Genomic DNA, 22269 nt, shown 5'->3' with positions numbered 1-22269 from the left:
AAATGGCCTGGACACATTTGTTGGTACCCCTTAGAAAAGATAATAAATAACTGGATTATAGTGATATTTCAAACTAATTAGTTTCTTTAATTAGTATCACACATGTCTCCAATCTTGTAATCAGTCATTCAGCCTATTTAAATGGAGAAAAGTAGTCACTGTGCTGTTTGGTATCATTGTGTGCACCACACTGAACATGGACCAGAGAAAGCAAAGGAGAGAGTTGTCTGAGGAAATCAGAAAGAAAATAATAGACAAGCATGGTAAAGGTAAAGGCTACAAGACCATCTCCAAGCAGCTTGATGTTCCTGTGACAACAGTTGCAAATATTATTAAGAAGTTTAAGGTCCATGGAACTGTAGCCACCCTCCCTGGGTGTGGCCGCAAGAGGAAAATCGACCCCAGATTGAACAGAAGGATAGTGCGAATGGTAGAAAAAGAACCAAGGATAACTGCCAAAGAGATACAAGCTGAACTCCAAGGTGAAGGTACGTCAGTTTCTGATCGCACCATCCGTCGCTTTTTGAGCGAAAGTGGGCTCCATGGAAGAAGACCCAGGAGGACTCCACTTTTGAAAGAAAAACATAAAAAAGCCAGACTGGAATTTGCTAAAATGCATATTGACAAGCCACAATCCTTCTGGGAGAATGTCCTTTGTACAGATGAGTCAAAACTGGAGCTTTTTGGCAAGTCACATCAGCTCTATTTTCACAGACGAAAAAATGAAGCTTTCAAAGAAAAGAACATCATACCTACAGTGAAACATGGAGGAGGCTCGGTTATGTTTTGGGGCTGCTTTGCTGCGCCTGGCACAGGGTGCCTTGAATCTGTGCAGGGCACAATGAAATCTCAAGACTATCAAGGCATTCTGGAGCGAAACGTACTGCCCAGTGTCAGAAAGCTCTGTCTCAGTCGCAGGTCATGGGTCCTCCAACAGGATAATGACCCAAAACACACAGCTAAAAGCACCCAAGAATGGATAAGAACAAAACATTGGACTATTCTGAAGTGGCCTTCTATGAGTCCTGATCTGAATCCTATCGAACATCTATGGAAAGAGCTGAAACTTGCAGTCTGGAGAAGGCACCCATCAAACGTGAGACAGCTGGAGCAGTTTGCTCAGGAAGAGTGGGCCAAACTACCTGTTAACAGGTGCAGAAGTCTCATTGAGAGCTACAGAAAACGTTTGATTGCAGTGATTGCCTCTAAAGGTTGTGCAACAAAATATTAGGTTAGCGGTCCCATCATTTTTGTCCATGCCATTTTGATTTGTTTTATTATTTACAATATTATGTTGAATAAAAAATCAAAAGCAAAGTCTGATTTCTATTAAATATGGAATAAACAATGGTGGATGCCAATTACTTTTGTCAGTTTCAAGTTATTTCAGAGAAAATTGTGCATTCTTCGTTTTTTGTGGAGGGGTACCAACAAATTTGAGCACGTCTGTATATGCAATTGTCGATGCAAGCCATTAAGTTAACAGTGACATTTAAGAACGTTAATAATTACATTTAAAAAAATAAAATAATTCATAAGAACATAAGAACATAAGAAAGTTTACAAACGAGAGAGGCCATTTGGCCCATCTTGCTCGTTTGGTTGTTAGTAGCTTATTGATCCCAGAATCTCATCAAGCAGCTTCTTGAAGGATCCCAGGGTGTTGGCATCAACAACATTACTGGGGAGTTTGTTCTGTGTTAAAAAATGCCCCCTAATTTTTAAATACAGTGCACAAACAGCAAGCAGTTTTTAAATATAGTGCACAAACATCAAAGTGTTTCAAAATAGTACGGTCACAAACAGAGCAGCAGACATGATTAAATACACGATTTAATATATTTATTTGAAAGTGTCGACTAGTTAGTCGACCTATTTCGCTATTGTTGCATTGACTTTTCAAATTAGTAATCGTTCTACTGCTACTATGAACTGTTCAAACTGTTCCTGAAAGTGTGCAATCAAATCCACACTAATTGAACAGGTTAATTGAGGCCAAAGATACCCCAAAAGGAATTCATGCTTGTCTTCCAATTCAGCAACTCCTATTGATCTGTGTAACCTTTACCAAGCTCTCATAGAGCCCTTTGTTCAGATATGAAGGAATCAGGACACGAGCCGGTACTCTGGTTTCAAGCATCGGTCTCTTTCTCTTTCTTCCTCGCTCTGTCTTCTCCCTCTGGAGTGAGTGAAGAGGTGTAAAACATATATAACGTGCTGAAAGATTAACACAGCAACAGGGTTCAGACATGAAGCTTCTGCAAGCAAGCCATCTCCAGGAGGTAAGCAGCTGCAAATTACTATCTGTGTTTTATATTTCAAACTCTCCTATGGCAGATAAATAGTCACTGCTATGGTAATGGCAACTGGAAATTAATTCAAATGTGTTAAGTGTACTGTAAAAAAGTGAATGTTTTTATAATAATAACAATTATTATTAATCCAGAATTGGACAGCCATACTGGTTTGAAAATAACTCTTATGTATTATAAATCACTAAGAGTTAATTCTATTCCACATACTGTACCTAATGTGTCATTTTCTGTGTGGAAAACAATCAAGTGACAGCCTTATAACCACATACATTAACCTATAGACTGTGCTATTTTAACTGCTCTCCGGTGTTCACTGAAAGAATTCATTCCAGTATGCTGTCTGTAAAATATATATTTTAAGCCCTTTAGGATAGCTATGCCAAGACTGGTACTGTATTTAAAGCTTGCAAGCTGGGACCATGAGGACACTGGTATTATTGTTTACTAGATGAGCCACTGTATCATACTGTGGTGTTTGATATTATTATTATTATTATTATTATTATTATTATTATTATTATTATTATTATTATTATTTTAAATGCATAATATAAAATACATATAATTAACAATTGCCAGTTTCTGGGTATATTAATTCAAAGCACATTTCAAGATACCATGTTTCCTCAGTTGCCAAGGAGATGAAGCAGCTGGGACTGTCATCTCTATCACAGCGTGTGTGTGCATGTACCAGGAAGAGGGAGACTGGGGCTAATTGATAGTGTAAAAAAACAAAACCCAGCAGAAAGGTTTCTGGAAAACTTGAATATGAATTCTATGAAACCCTGCAAGTTTAACACTGCTCTTTGCACACAGTAAGTATTCAGGAAATAGCCAGATGATGCTGCCTTTTAGATATGGATTGCCAAAGGCTTTGAGGGTGGGCTAGGACAGAATAGAAACACAAATCATTGAATTCACTTGTATTTAGCTTCTGATTTGACAGCATGGTTGAGGTAAATGTTCATTGTAGTTCATTTCAAAATATTTTGCATCACTTTAAGGTTGTCTTTAAGGTTGTGTTCAAACATTATAAAATATAAGCACTGTATAAACGTAGTAAAACTCAGAAGTGGAATGTGGATCTACAGTAATGTTAACTATACTCCTTCTAGAAAGGGAGGGCAGTACACTGGGTTCAACTCAAGTATCAATTATATAGAATAACTCTGCATTCTGTATGATTACCCGAAATATAAGATTACACAAAGATAATGCTTTAGAAATTAGAAACCTATGGCTTTTCATCCACTCATCAGGCAGTTCTTCAAGATACGATGTGCCGGAATGTTGGCAAACACTTCACTGTGATTTCTGATTGAATAGAAAGTCTAGCTGTGAATGAAACGGAAGGGAAACAAAGCATTGAAAAGGTAAAGACAGCTGCAATTTAAAGATGTAAATGTTTCAAATAACTATAAAGATACTGGTTACTGGCTACTAATGGCAATAAAACCCAGATTAGAGAGCATTACCTTGGCAGTTGACCTTTTCCGTATGGTAAGTGTTTACCTATCTGATAAGGGTTCTGTTGCTCAAGTAATTATTTTCATTCTTATTTTTTTTTTTTTTTAACTGAACCCTACCTCCAAATCTCTACAGAGGTTCACTTGCTCCTTGAGGACTTTGAATTGTTTGTTTACAAGCCAAATCCCTTTTAATTAAACTGTACTTACCAACTAATTACTGACAGATTTCATGCCCTGTTCAGGAAAGTGTCACCAAAATTTCCAGCATTTAAACCCGCAATTTCTATGTTTATCGAAACAGCCCTGCACCCCTGACCTGCTGATGAGCCCCAGCGAGGGGGGAGATGGGGATTTCTCAGAGATGGAATACCCAGCTGAATGCGGGAACTGGACTGGGAAGCTGGATTTCCTTCTCTCCTGCATTGGGTACTGCGTGGGGTTGGGGAACGTCTGGAGGTTTCCATACCGGGCTTATATCAATGGAGGAGGTGAGTGGGATAACAGAATGCCTTACATTCTATATTGATCAGTACTGAGCACTGGTAACACCCAACGGCAGATCTAGATCTTGTATTAGGACCATCATTTCAATAACCTAGCTGATTGCTGCTATATTCCTCAGTCCAATCCCAATGCCCTTGTCTGGTTTCAGGTGCCTTTTTGATCCCCTACTTTATCATGCTGGGTATCTGTGGAATCCCCATCTTCCTCATGGAGCTGTCGCTGGGGCAGTTCTCCAGCCTGGGCCCCCTGGCAGTGTGGAAGATCAGCCCCTTCTTCAAAGGTGATGCCTTGGGTCTGGGGAGAGAAGCTTTTGGATTGCAATACAAAAGCTGCCTTTGTTGTTTTGATAATACACAAATTGAGTTAATTCAGGGTTAGATCATGTTGACAGTACATTGTACCTGTAGGACTCTTCAATAATTAACAATTCTCAATATCTCCATTTTTTATGTGCAAAATAACAAGGGAGGACTGTGTCTCAATGTACAATAAAGGGTCAGTGCCCGGGAAGGCAGATAAAGTCATTATCTGGCCTTTTTCCACTTGTACATTGCATATTTTAGATTAAGCATAATGTATTCTTTTTGGAATTGCTGACATTTTATAAATGAGTGTTTAAAGTTATGCATTGCTTTAGGAAGTATTAAGTGACTTCATATCAAACTACTGAGACATCACAGACTGGTGTCACACTAATGACAGTAACCTCATTTAGGAAACATGTGTGTGATAATGGCTCTCTTACTCTAAGAAGTATGTTGTCAACCAGAGGTATATAATTAAAAGATAACATCGCAGAAAAAGACTGTTGTTATGATGTATTGTTTGGGCTGCATGTGTCGCATACAACTAAGAGCTAATTTTTCATTTCCGTGTTTGTTTTACTGTTAATGCCTGTCTGTTTGTCTCTCTGTCTGTCTGCAGGCGCTGGTGTAGGGATGATAGTGATTGTTTCACTCGTAGCCATTTACTACAACGTGATCATCGCCTACGTGCTCTTTTACCTGTTTGCCTCCCTGAACAGCGACCTGCCTTGGCAGCACTGTGGAAACTGGTGGAATACTGACCGTTGCCTGGACCATCACACGATCCGCGTGGGGAACGACTCAGGGGGGCAGAGCAGCCAGCCTCTAAACACGAAGGGGAAAATTGGTAAAATATATAAATAAATAATGTTTCCATATGCATTGTCCAAGTGTAAAAGATGGAACACTCTGAAAATAATCATAGAGACTGCAGTACCATTATCCAAGGTTGGTGTTACCCCTTTGCTGTAACCCTAGTGAGGTTGAGCATGTAAGCCATTCTAGTGCCAACACGTCACGATTCCTTTTTCCTCAGCCGTTATGTCCTGCACATCCAGGGGAGCTCAGGAATCGGAAATCCAGGTGGAGTCCGCTGGAATCTGTGTCTCTGTCTCCTCCTGTCCTGGATCATTGTCTATCTCTGTATCTTTAAAAGAGTCAAGTCATCAGGGAAGGTAAGGGGTCATTAGCCCGTTTCATATGGTAACCACATTTCACAACTCCTAATAGTCAACGTACAGACTCACAGGTGAGACGTATTCAAGCACGATCAGTCAGAGCAGATTTAGCAGGAGGCTGATTGTTCAAACTCCTGGCACCTACTGATTTCAATTACATGCCTAAACAAGGGGAGTTCTGAAACCCAGGACAGGGTGCAGGACTAGTGGAAGTTTCTAACCCTGGTTTTAGTGCAGAAGAAAACTGTGATACTGTTCTGTTCTGGAGTCATACACATGCGCTGAATTACAATTAACAGGGTTTGCTATTTTTTTTATTGTTTTTTATGGAATAATCTGTTAACACGACAGGAATTTCAATTACCAATACTCAAGAGAAACACAATACTATCTGAATTTGAATGTGAAAAAAAAGCTGAAAAAGCTGAGCCTATTTCAAGCTAGTGTCAGAGCTTTATCAGAATCTGTATTTAACTCAATAGTCAAAGCTTTTCAAATTGTAACACAGGGCTGACTGGCTATTTAACTTTGCTTTTAGGTTGTCTATTTTACTGCGACTTTCCCTTACGTCATCCTGGTAATGCTCTTTATCCGAGGGGTTACTTTGGATGGGGCCTGGAAGGGAATCAAGTTTTATCTGACACCACAGTTCTGACACCATCTCCTCACTTCAAAGGTGATCGCTGGTTTGCATATCAATGGATATACATGTTTCTGTTATCTTTCAGTATACTATTTTTTTATTCCCATACATATCCTTAACCAATAATATACTTACCAATAATAACCATACTTTTCTTTGTTCTTTACCATACTTGGCTTATACCATGCATTCAATGTGCTTTACTGCTCCTTACTGATGTTTTACCATAGACTATCAAGTCTAATTGAATGGCAGAGCCCAGTCTGTTTGTAGAACATGTATTTCATTTTTTAAATTCATTAATACACATTTTAAATGTTTTAAAACACTGTAAGTTTCTCATTTCCCAGTCGACAGGAAGACACTGAGCCAGATATTCAAAGCATTTCCTCCTAGTTAGCAAATTGCGGTTTCTTAAATGGAGAAAAAGCACCTGCTAATTTAAAAAAAAAAAAAAAAGAGTACTTTCACTTTAAAGACATACCCCACTGACAAGCATAACGATTGTATGTTTCTCATCATATGTAGGTGTGGATAGAAGCCGCGCTGCAAATATTCTACTCTCTTGGGGTGGGGTTCGGTGGCTTACTAACCTTTGCTTCTTAACACTTTCCACCAAAACATTTACGCTTCCTTGCTTGACCAAAGTGCCTTGGGCAGCTAGGATCCTGGGAGACCGCAGCCTACAGACATGTTACTGAAACCTGTACTGCGTTTACAGCTCATATGGAGAAAAACAAAAGCACACACAGCTATATTGAAATCTATATCAGTACAATATTTACACAACGCCATTTTCACTGAAATATTTTCCACGGCTGGCATCTTGTATTTTCAGGGACACCTTCATTGTCACGCTGGGGAATGCATTCACACGCATCCTAGCAGGCTTTGCTATCTTCTCAGTGTTGGGGTACATGTCCCAGGAGCTTGGTGTACCAGTTGACCAGGTTGCTAAAGCAGGTAATTTTATACTGTATTACAGACAGACTGTTCTCCTTCCCCCATGGTTTCATACGGTGGTCTGGAAAGACTTGACTGTTCATTTTGAACGTGTTCTCCTGTATCTTAGTACCAATTGATCTTTTAAACGTCCAGTACTGCTTGTAGAGAATGCACTAGCTGTATTTCCAGCCGTTTAAAGCAAGAAACATCCTGTTCACAGTATCTCTCATAATTTTCAATATAGTAAATGGTATGAAAAATATTATAATAAAAAAGTATTATTAAAAAAAAAAATGAAGGTGATTAGCTTATTTAATATCTACTCAGATTGCTTTGGTGAATTACATTTTGCAACATGTAATTTACCTACCTTTATACAGATAAGAATGTGAACACATAAATGTAAAGTGTATGTGTTTAAAGTGTAGGGCAATGGCAATTTAAAGGAAGTGTCTTGTCAAATGACCCCCTGTGTTGTAAACGACCGCTACTGGTTGTTGCAATTAGGCAAATACGTTGTCAGGTCTCCCCCGTCAATGAGGAGAGATGTAAATGTGTGAGAGCAGAGGGAGAATTATCACACCTTCAGGAGAATTCAGTAGATGTCAGGGGCTTAGTCTCACTACAGCGTTCCACACATCAAAGGCTTTTCCCTTCTAATTGGCAGACACTCTGCTTTAACTTTATCGCTCCTGTACGGTGAACTCCACCTGAAAGCCCCAGGGCCCAGATCCCTAAAAAACAGAGTTTGCAAGAAGATTCTTAGGTTGAATGGAAATGCAACTTGGGGGGGGGGCAACAAATCTCCCTTCAAGGAACACAAATCAGTATTAATATACAATACAGTGGCTGCGCAATAAAAAGCTGTCCCTACTGTCTGATTGAATTTCATATTTCACTTAAACACCTATAACAGAGTATTATAATTAGAAGGTTTTTGCTCTGTTGGGGGAATAAATACTGCTTGAAGGCCCTGTTGTTTACTGGCTCCCTGTAGCCTGTGGGTGTGGAAGTTAAATGTTTCTTATCTGCAGTAGTTGTTCCACCTTTTATGCGCATCTTGAATCTATGGAGTTAAGTAGCTGCTGCAGCAGCGATCACACCCCAGACTAAAAGATGCGTGAATGCTCCTAGACTGAAAAACTGCTTCCTGTATTTGTAATGCTTTAGAGGTCTAATGAGTGCATTGCAGTGCGGTGTATATGTTACTGGTAAGGTTATAACTAGGATAATCCTAGTAGGATTACAGCTAGTTCAATCATTTTAGTGCATGCTTATTCAGTATGCATTTAGGAGGCAAGTCCACAACAAGAGAAAACTGGTTTTCTGTTTGATAGTGGCAAGGCAGCTTATGAGACATTTGGTCTTGACTCCAGAGTGAATAGCTTACAAAGATTTCACACCCCTGAATGTATGTGTGCACTGTTTATACAATAGCCACATTACAATGTAAATGCAATTTCTGCAGCCTGACCAAAAGCAAAAAAAAACTATACTTCTGATGATATTGATTATTTTATATAGCAATCTCCATGTTGTGAGAGATATGGAAATTCCCTGATTTTAACAACTACTTACAGAAGCGCCAATGATGCTGATTGGACACAGGTTCAATCATACCATAAGGCTTCCCATTGTGTTTTCCACAGGTCCAGGCCTGGCGTTTGTCGTGTACCCTCAGGCCATGACAATGCTCCCATTGGCTCCTTTCTGGTCCTTTCTCTTTTTCTTCATGTTGCTAACACTGGGACTTGACAGCCAGGTAAACAGAGTTTGGTGTCTGTCTGTCTGAAAGAAATAAATTAGTTCTGGATTCTTGGTACTGGTACAGTATATGATTAAAGTGTATTTTATTGTTTTGTCTGATTGCTTTAGTTTGTTTGTGCCACTTTCTTGTCAGAAAACCATTGAAAAAGCCAAATTCACTTTAGTGACAAAAATTAAAATTTTTTGTTGTTGAGAGACAAATGCTGGCTACAGTGTGGTCAGTGGTTGTTAAAACTGTTTATAGTTTAAAGATTTGATACAAATATAGTGTGAAACTATATTGTAGGCATAATACATATGCATCATATAAAAGATAATTTCCAGTCTTCCCCATACACTGATGTAAATGTCCAAAAGTCTTTTCAAAAAGCCATATTTTCACCAGTCATCTTTATCCATTGAACAGTAAACAAAGCATTAGCTGAAATAGCATTACATTTTTCTTTGTATTTCCAGTTTGCATTTATGGAAACAATAGTTACTGCTGTCACTGATGAGTTTCCAATCTACCTGAGACCAAAGAAGGCCTTTTTCTCTGCATGCATCTGTGTTGCCATGTTCCTTATGGGTTTGATACTCACAACTGAAGTAAGCCTAAATCTTTCCTATTGTGAATAGAAATTACCCGAAAGAATGAATACAGCAGTGAGCAGCTTGCCAGCGACCTACAGCTCAGACATTAAACTGAAAAGCTTCATTCACAATCCTGTAGTACATTTTCAAATGGGGAAATTATAGCTCAACACTGAAATCCAGTCCTGCCAAGACAGATCCTTAATAAATGTAATGATAGGATGGATATTTATTATTATTATTTGTTTATTTAGCAGACACCTTTATCCAAGGCGACTTACAGAGACTATGGTGTGTGAACTATGCATCAGCAGCAGAGTCACTTACAGTTACGTCTCACCCAAAAGACGGAGCACAAGGAGGTTAAGTGACTTGCTCAGGGTCTCACAATGAGTCAGTGGCTGAGGTGGGATTTGAACCGTGGACCTCCTGGGTACAAGCCCTTTAACCACTGGACCACACAGCCTCCATCCCCTTATGTTAATAAGTAGGCAGGCTGTTTAGCTTTATGTGTGTGATTTTACATAGTTTACCACCAAGACTAAATGCAGATATTGAAAAACTTAAAATCGGATTAGCAAGCTTCCCCACAGGGCTTTGATAAAAGGATTTGTTCTGTATAGTCTCCCTTGTCTTTTTTTCATACTGTGGAAGGTCCTTCACAGCAGTTGTACTGCAACAATCTTTTTTTTTTTGTTTGGATAACAACCTCCAAGGGACTGACTGCATTTATTAGCATTCAGTTGTTTTGCTTGGGATTTGTAAAATAATGTCAGGATTACCCTGAAACCCAATGAAGATCTTTAAATTTTTCATCCTAAATCAAGTATTTGAAAACATATTCAGTATTGTAGCAATATTAACATGTCTGGGTTCAGTATTAATCTGGTATTCTCTTAAATACAGAGCTTGACTGAAATAAAACCTTGCACTAGCATAACCTTATGTTTTTACTATTGGAACAAAAAGCTACACAATGGTATAGTTATTTAATAGGCATTTCTAAAAGAGTATCCTATACATTTGCACACATATCTTTTGCTTTTCAGTGTGGGATGTACTGGCTGGTCCTATTTGATGATTACAGTGCAGGGTTTGGACTAATGGTTGTGGTGATAGCTTCATGTTTTGTAATTTCCTGCATGTATGGTAAGCAAACAGTTACAAAGAACATTTTTAAAGAAATTAAAGAGACATTAGCTAATTAAATAAATTACAATTTTACTTATTTTTCTTTCTAGGTGTGGAGAGGTTTTCTCGGGATATAAAGATGATGGTTGGCTTTGAACCAGGAATTTATTTCAAGGCTTGTTGGAGCTTCTTTTCCCCAGTTACTATGCTGGTGAGATCATTTCATGTTTTCTTTGGAATAAATAAATACATAGATACTTACATCCATATATATATATATATAAACACTGGAGGTTACATCCTCTAGGGAAGAAGCTCCTTTTAAATAGAACCTTTAGGTGCTGCATCAAAAGAGGGTTCCAAATATGAACCATGTGATTTAGAACCTGTAACAGGGGGAAGTGTTACCTGCGTGGGTCGTCACTGAATAATAATGAGTCAGCACAGAGCAGTGGATGTTGACATGCCGCACAGGCACACAGATTTATTAAACACACAGGTGCTCCCACTAATGATAGCCCTAGTGTCAGATTTAATAAAGAAAACACAACAAAACAAAGCGAAAAATAAAAGTTTACCACACAAGGCAAGCACTAGTCTCACTAAAAGAGACGTCCCGCTCCAGGAACCAACTACACTATGAAACCCTCTTTATACTGGTTGGAATCAACATCTCCTAAACTAACCTACTGCTGTTGCTCCTGAAGCCCCGGCCTCCCAGTGAATCCAGGTCTTTACAACAGTCCTGGTTGGGCAGAGCCTTCACAGGCACTGTCCTGCAGTTGAAGGGTTCCATAGTAGTTATCCTGCCGAGAGGACGCTCTCCTCCTTGATGTAAACACAGTGCCAATGTGGTGGTGCAGTCACCTCGAGCTGTGGCGCAGACGCCCTTTGAGCTGTGCGCACCCTCCCCGGTACGCCCCCAGCCAATCAGGACCCCTCAATCAGCTCAGCTCCAGCCCAGCCTGCCTACTTAATTGGTTGCTTAGCAACACGTCTCCTGTTACACGTCCCAGCTGCACACATCCACCCAAGAAACAGTCACAGAACCCCTAAATGATTCACAAATCTATCTGTTGTTGTTCTCTGGGATAAAAAAAAACAACAACTGTACAATACTATCTTATAAGACACTTGTTGCAGTCACTGGGAGTATAGGAATATGTCAAAGGCACTTCCACTGGCCCTAAGTCACAGTGAGCCTGTTGAGTCGTCTTAAGGCTTCTGTTTGTTGTCACTGACAAAAGAGACAAATCATATAGATTCTGAACATGAAGGTGGGTGAAAATAAATAAATAAATAACACAATATAAGATTCCATTTAGATTTACTGTGAAATTAAAACAATAAAACACTTCATCTTGAATGTCCAGAGACCACATGTGGAACACTGTGTTTCGTGCATAGAGCTCTAAGCACAATGATGTGGGTTTTGCAGGCACTGCTTGTGTATAGCATTGTGAAGTACCAGCCCTCAGAATATGGAAACTACAAATTCCCCCATTGGGCAGAGGTCTTGGGTATTCTCATGGGACTCTTCCCCTGCCTGATGATACCAGCTGGGATGTTGATTGCTGTACTTCAGGAAGAAGGAACACTCTTAGAGGTAGGTTGTTTTCTAAGATGGCATTAAAGAGGTATAGCAGAATAAATTATGTTTGAACACATTTTGTTGACTAATTACAGATACAATCTGATATCATGCATTCACATCTCTGTCAGTTAATGCTGTGGGTTTTGGAATATAAAAACACAGAATCAACATGATGTGTACTGTCAATTCAAGACACTTTAATCCATTAAACCCAGTCTGAAGAGAGGGAGAGAGAGAGAGCATTAGCATGACAGTGTCATTAAAGAAGTTGAAAATATGCACCCATTTGGGGTGTGTGTGTGTGTATGTGTGTGTGTCAGTGTGTGTGTATGTGTGTGTGTATGTCAGTGTGTGTGTGCGTGTGTGTGTGTCAGTGTGTGTGTGTGGAAGGGGTGTGGTTGCAATGACACTTTGCTTTTTTACACTACAGCGTTTATTTTACTCAGTGAAACATCCAATAATAGTAAATAATAAATAATAATAAATAGTAAATAGTAAATAGGCTAGATAATAATAATAATAATAATAATAATAATAATAATAATAATAATAATAATAATATTGCTGCTTTATGACTGGGCCTGGCACATAGAAAGCTAAAAAAAAAAAACTCTGTGAAAATGTAATAAAAAAAGTTCAGCTCTTTCCAATTTAGTGTCAAAATCAAACCTTGTATGCCACAATCAAAACAGTAAAAAAAAGAGAAAAAAACCCAACACAAAAATCATGTCGAGGGGTATCCTTGTGTTTATTGATTTATTACTGATGTATTGCTCTAGGAAGCTTTGTCGTATTGGTAAGGAATAGCATCTACAGGCTGTGAAAGCTTCAAAAAACACAAAGCTGTTAGGAAGGAAAGCATAGCTAAGCATGTGTCCATAACTTCAAAACATTTCTTCACTTAAGGGAAAATGAATGTTTTACACATTGTATCATATATTTATTGTGTGTCAAAGTGCAATTCATTCTGGAGCTTAATCAAACCATTCTTTCTTTATCTGTATATCCTTTTCAATGGATACCACCTGATAAATATTTCTTGTTTAGTGTGGCTTGTAGACCTTAATGGCATCATGACCGGACTACTGTTTTAACAGTGCCCTGACTCTAATAAGCCTCAGTAAATAATTGATATATTACACCTGCTGTGCCTAAGTATATCGCAAAAAAACATGTCTTTTGCAAGGTGTGCACTCTCATTAAAAAACGAAAACTCATCAAAGGTGCTCTAAACCTGATTGCCATTATCAGTAATTGGTCAACTCTTATAAGTATTTATTAAAAAGATGTGAATGTGTGACCCAGTGATGAAAGTAAATCACCTCCAAACCCATAAAGGATTGAACCTTATCTTATCTTTGACAGAATATTTGAGTAATGTATTTATTATTAGGTACATGCAGCTACTTGCAATACAATCTTCTCTCATGGAAATATCTGGACAGAAAATATTTGTTTGATGTATTTGTTTAACAACTAAAAACAAAAACAGTGCAGGGTGTTTTAAAGGGGTCTCTACCTACACCTACTGCTGTTTATTACTAGTTTTACTATCACCTGTATGGGATGAAATAATAGGTCACACTTCACTTTTTTCCATATCTGGAGAAGCACTTATCCAATTGTCATGAAACTGCTTTATAACTTGTGTGATTTAAATATGGCATACAGAGGACGGTGTTAGATTAGGGTTATGAAATAGTCTTAATAGCATCATTAAATTAAAACCCATTTTCTGAAAAGACAAAAACCATAGACAGTACCATGGTAAAAGAAAGAGAACAACATATATAGTTTTCTAATTAAAATGTATATCTGTCAAAGAGTTTCTTGGGGAGGGTGGGGGGAAGCAAAAGAAATGGCTATATTCTCTGCATTTGGCATTGTGCTAGTCCAAAAATAACCTAGACACAATTGCACTGCGTTTGCATTTTCATGATCCATGCAGTTTGACTACATTTTCATTTTCATCAGCTCTCGTAGAAGTTAGCTAATGAGGCATATGCAATGTAGGAGCCCTGCTGGGCTGTGTTTTTAATCTATACTTACACATGAAGTTGTGTATAAAGCCAAAGCATGAACCATACCGAATTTGGGGCTTTTTTTTTTTTTTTTTTTTTTTTTTTTAATTAGTAACTGATATTGGGTACTGAATATTTTAATCTGCTTCAAAGACAAAAGTTACACTGTGAAATGCCTCTTTACTGCATATCATTTCAGTTTTAAATTGGTTCAGTGCTTCCCAATTTTAATCATTTAAATATAGTAGCACCCAATTACATTTTTGTTTACTGTTTCTTTCCTTTTTTAAGATGTTTGTAATCCTTCTGAATTAAGGACTGCTCTTTGGTTCCAGTGACCTACACCAACATTGCGATTTCTTTTTTGTGTGAAAGTACTTTGAGTTCAGGAGCTGCATATGTAGCTTTATATTGATAGGAACCCGCACCATCTACTGCACAGCAGTGTATTGTCAGAAAAAAAACCCAATAAAGAAGCTTGATCCAAAGTGACAGAAACCCTAATGACGCTAGCTCTTATTCTGTACAGGCTCTTATAGTACATATGATGCATATATTTATTGCAAGCATCACGAATGTCTGTTTTAAAAGGTTTGAACATTGAAGTCATTGAGAAAGACTTCTAGCAGAAACTCATTAAGGTTCTTTTAGTATTACAACATATACCACCATGGAGGGTGCTACCTTCAATTTGTTGCAGCATCATCATACAATGACTGGTAGTAACAAAAAAAGAACAAATCCTTTAACATTTTAGAAGAGGTACAGACGTGCTCAAATTTGTTGGTACCCTTACAGCTCATTGAAATAATGCTTCATTCCTCCTGAAAAGTGATGAAATTAAAAGCTATTTTATCATGTATACTTGCATGCCTTTGGTATGTCATAGAATAAAGCAAAGGAGCTGTGAAAAGAGATGAATTATTGCTTATTCTACAAAGATATTCTAAAATGGCCTGGACACATTTGTTGGTACCCCTTAGAAAAGATAATAAATAACTGGATAATAGTGATATTTCAAACTAATTAGTTTCTTTAATTAGTATCACACATGTCTCCAATCTTGTAATCAGTCATTCAGCCTATTTAAATGGAGAAAAGTAGTCACTGTGCTGTTTGGTATCATTGTGTGCACCACACTGAACATGGACCAGAGAAAGCAAAGGTGAGAGTTGTCTGAGGAAATCAGAAAGAAAATAATAGACAAGCATGGTAAAGGTAAAGGCTACAAGACCATCTCCAAGCAGCTTGATGTTCCTGTGACAACAGTTGCAAATATTATTTAGAAGTTTAAGGTCCATGGAACTGTAGCCACCCGCCCTGGGTGTGGCCGCAAGAGGAAAATCGACCCCAGATTGAACAGAAGGATAGTGCGAATGGTAGAAAAAGAACCAAGGATAACTGCCAAAGAGATACAAGCTGAACTCTAAGGTGAAGGTACGTCAGTTTCTGATCGCACCATCCGTCGCTTTTTGAGCGAAAGTGGGCTCCATGGAAGAAGACCCAGGAGGACTCATAAAAAAGCCAGACTGGAATTTGCTAAAATGCATATTGACAAGCCACAATCCTTCTGGGAGAATGTCCTTTGTACAGATGAGTCAAAACTGGAGCTTTTTGGCAAGTCACATCAGCTCTATTTTCACAGACGAAAAAATGAAGCTTTCAAAGAAAAGAACATCATACCTACAGTGAAACATGGTGGAGGCTCGGTTATGTTTTGGGGCTGCTTTGCTGTGCCTGGCACAGGGTGCCTTGAATCTGCGCAGGGCACAATGAAATCTCAAGACTATCAAGGCATTCTGGAGCGAAACGTACTGCCCAGTGTCAGAAAGCTCTGTCTCAGTCGCAGGTCATGGGTCCTCCAACAGGATAATGACCCAAAACACACAGCTAAAAGCACCCAAGAATGGATAAGAACAAAACATTGGACTATTCTGAAGTGGCCTTCTATGAGTCCTGATCTGAATCCTATCGAACATCTATGGAAAGAGCTGAAACTTGCAGTCTGGAGAAGGTACCCATCAAACCTGAGACAATTGGAGCAGTTTGCTCAGGAAGAGTGGGCCAAACTACCTGTTAACAGGTGCAGAAGTCTCATTGAGAGCTACAGAAAACGTTTGATTGCAGTGATTGCCTCTAAGGTTGTGCAACAAAATATTAGGTTAGCGGTCCCATCATTTTTGTCCATGCCATTTTGATTTGTTTTATTATTTACAATATTATGTTGAATAAAAAATCAAAAACAAAGTCTGATTTCTATTAAATATGGAATAACCAATAGTGGATGCCAGTTACTTTTGTCAGTTTCAAGTTATTTCAGAGAAAATTGTGCATTCTTCGTTTTTTGTGGAGGGGTACCAACAAATTTGAGCACGTCTGTATGTATTAATAAAAACAATTATTTGTTTGTATCCATATTTAGAGCTAACTGAGAAAACTATGAAGCATGGACTTGAAGTGCAAGTAACAGCTGGTAAACAAATATGCTTTGGTGATACAGTGACAGCATGCATCACATGTCTCTTTACCAGCTGGGGAATTTATGACTGCTAATTGTTCAAATTATTATACAACATGAAACCTGACTGACCCTTACAAGTATAATGTTATTATTATTTTAGGACATTTAAAGTGAATCACTGATGAAGTATAAATTAATTGGCATGGTTCTAGTTGCAATTATTATTATTATTATTATTATTATTTATTTCTTAGCAGACGCCCTTATCCAGGGCGACTTACAATCGTAAGCAAAAACATTTCAAGCGTTACAATACAAGTAATACAATAAGAGCAAGAAATACAATAACTTTTGTTCAAGTAAAGTACAAGTTTGACAAACCACAATTCAATAATACAGCAGGTAATAGTGATAGTTACATCAGGATATGATTAAATAGTGATAGTTACATCAGGATGTGATTAAATACAAAGTACTACAGGTTAAAAACTTGGCAGATTACAGTATTCTGAAGTACAGGATTAAATGCAGTAAAATAGGGGGCAGATAAGAGCAAAATAAAGCACATTTACATGAAGGGTGATAGTGTCCCAGGATACAAACAGAGGAGTTCTACAGGTGCTCTTTGAAGAGGTGAGTCTTAAGGAGGCGCCGGAATGTGGTCAGGGACTGGGCAGTCCTGACATCTGTAGGAAGGTCATTCCACCACTGCGGAGCAAGGGTGGAGAAGGAGTGGGCTTTGGAGGCAGGGGAGCGTAGCGGTGGTAGAGCTAGTCTTCTAGTGCAGGCGGAGCGGAGAGGTCGAGTGGGGGTGTAGGGAGAGATGAGGGTCTGGAGGTAGCTGGGTGCAGTCTGGTCAAGGCATCTGTAGGCTAGTACAAGAGTCTTGAACTGGATGCGAGCGATGATCGGGAGCCAGTGGAGCGAGCGGAGTAGTGGAGTAGCGTGGGCGAAGCGAGGCAGAGAGAACACCAGGCGGGCAGCAGAGTTCTGGATGAGCTGGAGCGGACGGGTGGCGGACGCAGGGAGGCCAGCCAGGTGGGAGTTGCAGTAGTCTAGGCGGGAGAGTACCAGGGCCTGGACCAGGAGCTGGGTAGCATAGTTGGTGAGGAAGGGTCGGATTCTTCGGATGTTGCTCAGGAAGAATCGGCAAGTGCGTGCCAGAGTGGAGATGTGCTGGGAATAAGAGAGGCAGGGGTCCAGGGTGACTCCAAGGTTCTTAGCTGAGGAAGAGGGAGAGAGTGTGGTAGATTCCAGAGGAACAGAGATAGAGAGATCAGAGGAGGGGGAGGAGGAGGGAAAGAAAAGGAGGTCAGATTTAGAGAGGTTGAGTTTGAGGTGATGCGAGTGCATCCAGGAGGAAATAGCAGACAGACAGGTAGAGATACGGGAGGAGATGGTGGAGTCAGAGGTGGGGAAGGAGAGGAAAATCTGAGCATCATCAGCATAGAAATGGTATGAGAAACCATAGGATGCGATGAGGGGGCCCAGGGAGCGGGTGTAGAGAGAGAACAGGAGAGGACCCAAGACTGACCCTTGGGGGACTCCAGTTAAGAGAGGGTGAGGTGTGGAGGTTGCTCCACGCCAGGTTACCTGGTAAGTGCGGTTGGAGAGGTAGGAGGAGAACCAGGCCAGAGCAGTGCCAGAGATCCCCAGGTCAGCAAGAGATGATAGTAGAATAGAGTGATCAACAGTGTCAAAGGCAGCAGAGAGGTCGAGGAGAATTAGGACAGAGGAGAGAGAGGCAGCTCGGGCACATTTAAGTGAGTTGGTGACAGACAGGAGGGCGGTTTCAGTGGAGTGAGCAGAGCGGAAGCCAGATTGGAGAGGGTCAAGCAGAGAGTGGTTGGACAGGAAAGCAGAGAGCTGGTGGTGTACAGTCCGCTCGAGGGTTTTGGAGAGGAAGGGTAGGAGGGAGACAGGACGGTAGCTCTGGAGGGAGGTGGGGTCGAGGGTAGGTTTTTTGAGGAGGGGAGTGATCGAGGCTTTTTTGAAGGCAGAGGGGAAGATACCAGAAAGTAGAGAGGTGTTGAGGAGGGAGGAGATGAAGGGGAGTAGAGCAGGAGCAGCAGCTTGAAAGAGGTGAGTGGGGAGGGGGTCCAAGGCACACGTGGTGGGTTTGTGACCCTGGAGCAGGGAGGAGAGGTCAGAGTCTGAGAGTGGCAAGAAGGTGGAGAAGGAGGGTGAGTTAGTAGGGGTTGCAGTGGGTGTAGGAGTTGGAGCGGGAGGGGGTGCGGGGGAGGGAGAGGTGTTAAAGAGTTTGCGGATATCTGAAATTTTAGAAGAGAAGAAGGAGGCAAAGTCATCAGGGGAGATAGAGGAGGGAGGAGGAGGGGGGAGGGTTTAGGAGGGAGGAGAAGGTAGAGAATAGTTTACGTGGGTTGTTAGTGGAGGCTTGGATTACAGATTGGAAATAAGCACATTTAGCAGAGGAGAGAGTAGAGGAGAAGGAGGAGAGGAGAGTGCGGTAAAGGTCTAGGGCAGCAGGGAGTTTGGTTCTCTTCCATTTCTTTTCAGCAGATCGCAGTGTGATTCTTGCCGAGCGGAGCGCAGAGGAGAGCCAGGGATGGGGAGGGGAGGGGCGAGCAGGACGGGAGGTGAGGGGACAGAGGGAGTCGAGGGAGGAGGTGAGTGAGGAGAAGAGGGTGGAGGTAGCAGAGTCTACGGAGAGTTCTGAGAAGGAGTCGATAGGAGGGAGGTGAGAGAGAGCAGTGGAGGCAAGGACAGAGGGGGAGAGAGAGCGGAGGTTACGGCGAGAGGTGACAGTGGGGGTAGGAGGAGCAGGGAGAGGGGGGAGAGACAGAGAAAAAGAGATGAAATAGTGATCAGAGAGGTCCAGGGGGGTGACAGAGAGGGTGGAGGGGCAGCAGGCCCTGGAGAAGGTGAGGTCCAGTTGACGGCCAGCTTTGTGGGTAGGAGGGGACGGAGAAAGACAGAAGTCGAAGGAGTGCAGGAGAGGGAGGAATCCAGCTGGGGTTGGAGAGATGGATGTTGAAGTCACCCAACAGGACAGTCGGGGTAGACAGGGAGGGGAGGGAGGAGAGTAGATAGTCGAGTTCATCCAGAAAGTGAGTGAGAGGCCCAGGGGGGCGGTAAAGAACAATGAGCAGGAGTTGACAGGGAAAGGTCAGTTGGACTGCATGAAATTCAAAGGTACTGACAGAGAGTGAGATGAGATCGGAGGGGACAGAAAAGAGTAAGGAGGGAGAGAGGAGAAGACCCGTCCCACCTCCCCGTCCAGTGAGGCGCGGGGTATGGGACAGGACGTACAGAGAGGACAGGGCAGCAGGAGTAACAGTGTTATCAGGGGACAGCCAGGTTTCAGTGAGAGCAAGGAAATCCAGCGAGAGGTGGGAGGCAAAGGCAGATATGAAATCAGCTTTGTTAGCAGAAGAGTGACAGTTCCAGAGTGCACCAGAGAGTGTGCGGGAGGGGGGGAGAGGCAGAGAAATGAGGTTAGAGGGGTTGGAGGAGCAGCAGCGGAGGGAGGGCAGAGGATGAGGACAGGAGGACAGAACAGGGATGTGAGAGACAGTCATAGCAGGACAAAAGGCACAGTAGGAGCAGTAGGGTGGAGGGTACAGACCTGACTAGTAGATAGCTTCTTCTAGAGCCCCGGTAGATTTGGATCTATTGGAACAGCGTCTCAGTGCAGGCCTCCCCTCGCTGGACTCCCACAGCTAGATTCCCGGCTCTTTTGTTGAGGCTCTTCTGTTGGCTGGCGCTTCTGGCTGGCGCTAAAATAGGCTGCTTAATATATAAAAAATAACTGCGTGGAAACCAATCAGATAGCAAAACAACTTCTATTCAATTAAACCACTCACCTGGTACTAATCACACACCAACTCAGCTAATTCAAACACCACCTTACAGAGTTACCAAATGTAGTTAATTAAAGATTACTTGAAGCAGGAGCTTGCCTATCTGCCTCAGTCAATTACTCAGATGTAGTGTTTATTTTTTATTTTTTTTGGTAAGGAGCTGCTCTTTGGTTGTAGTGGCTGCCATTGACGTCTGTAGGTTAGATCACCCAAAGTGTCTTTACATTAGAAAGTGCCAGCACCACCTAGTGCACATACCTCCTCTTTGAGATACTCACCAACAAATGCTTCTTCAGGAGGCCATTGCCACAGCAAATATTTCGAAAGTTTTGAATATTTTGTTTATTTATTTATTTTTAAACAGAGAATAAAACAGGCAGCAAGGCCAGCATTGGACTGGGGACCTGCATTGGAAGAAAACCGAACAGGCATCTATGTGAACACCCTCCAAGGAAGCCAGTCTCCAAGGCCACTGATGAGAAAGTATGGTGGAATCACAAGCTATGACAACACTGCTATAGAGGTGGATAGAGAAATTGAGATGGAGGAGGAATCCATGCTGTAAATATCAGTTCATGCATAATAACTGCCAGATGACAAAGAAAAAGAATGATACGTGCCACCACACGTTCACGCTCAAAATACAAACTGTATATAAGTGAATAAATAAATAAAATGTCCCCTTAAACTATCCTAAAGTGCACAGATTGTCAATTGTATGTACGAGCTGTTACATTAAAGTAGTGCTAAGCAATGCTTTACAGTTCATTTTCTTACCTCTTATCAGTATTACTGGCCCCTTTCTGATTGTTTTTCGTTACAATACAGCAATAGATAAATTGCTTTATTCCTGGTTTCCGTGGGTCTCATGGTGTGATCTAGTGCTAGTGCTAATACAAGATAAGGGGATGGATTTCAAAGCCTTCTTTATCACTCCTGTAATATACTAGGTTATTTAATATAAATGGTGAAGACTTCAGTATGTTGCTTCTGTTCTTGACTGGATCTCTGTGTTTTTCTGTCTTCTGTCACAGTATGGATTTTGTGGATTTCCACATTTCCGTCTATGTTTATGTATGTAAGATTCAAAACAGTTGTCAAATTCACAGGCCTCATTTTCCAGTATTGAACTTTAGAATTACATGTATGCTTTTCAACACATTTAAGGGAAGCTTTAAATCCATGTGTTAAAAACTTCTGTGAGCCATGCATCTTCTGTAACCATTTTCAAAAGGGTTCATGTTTTTAAATAAATCTTTGAATGTTTTGATGTTTATATTTCCTCAGCTCAGCATCAGTTTCAAACTAATGCTTATTTCTTCTTAATCATTGTTGATGAAAAATACCTGTTGCAATGTAGCTCCCCTTTACTCAGACATTCTGAGAGGTACAGAGGTTATGTTGATTTGATTGTATAAGCACTGCATAACCTCGGGCTCTATATTTACTCGAAATGCAATTGAGGCCCAATGGGAGGGCATGTTTTGCTATTTACAGCAATGGTACCAAATGTCTGGGTAACAACCTACAGCATTTTATGTT

General features: G+C 40.7%; 1 pseudogene; it reads left to right on the top strand.

Annotated features, from left to right (window-relative positions):
- The first annotated feature begins 2249 nt into the window (after positions 1 to 2249).
- Positions 2250 to 21929, top strand: LOC117431824 (sodium-dependent proline transporter-like; annotated as a pseudogene).
- The last annotated feature ends 340 nt before the right edge of the window (positions 21930 to 22269 follow it).

This window comes from Acipenser ruthenus, chromosome 22 (genome assembly GCF_902713425.1).
Source record: "Acipenser ruthenus chromosome 22, fAciRut3.2 maternal haplotype, whole genome shotgun sequence".
NCBI classification, from domain to species: Eukaryota; Metazoa; Chordata; class Actinopteri; order Acipenseriformes; family Acipenseridae; genus Acipenser; species Acipenser ruthenus.
The sequence above is the reverse complement of the archived record's forward strand: the minus strand, read 5'-3'. Positions and strand labels throughout refer to the sequence as shown.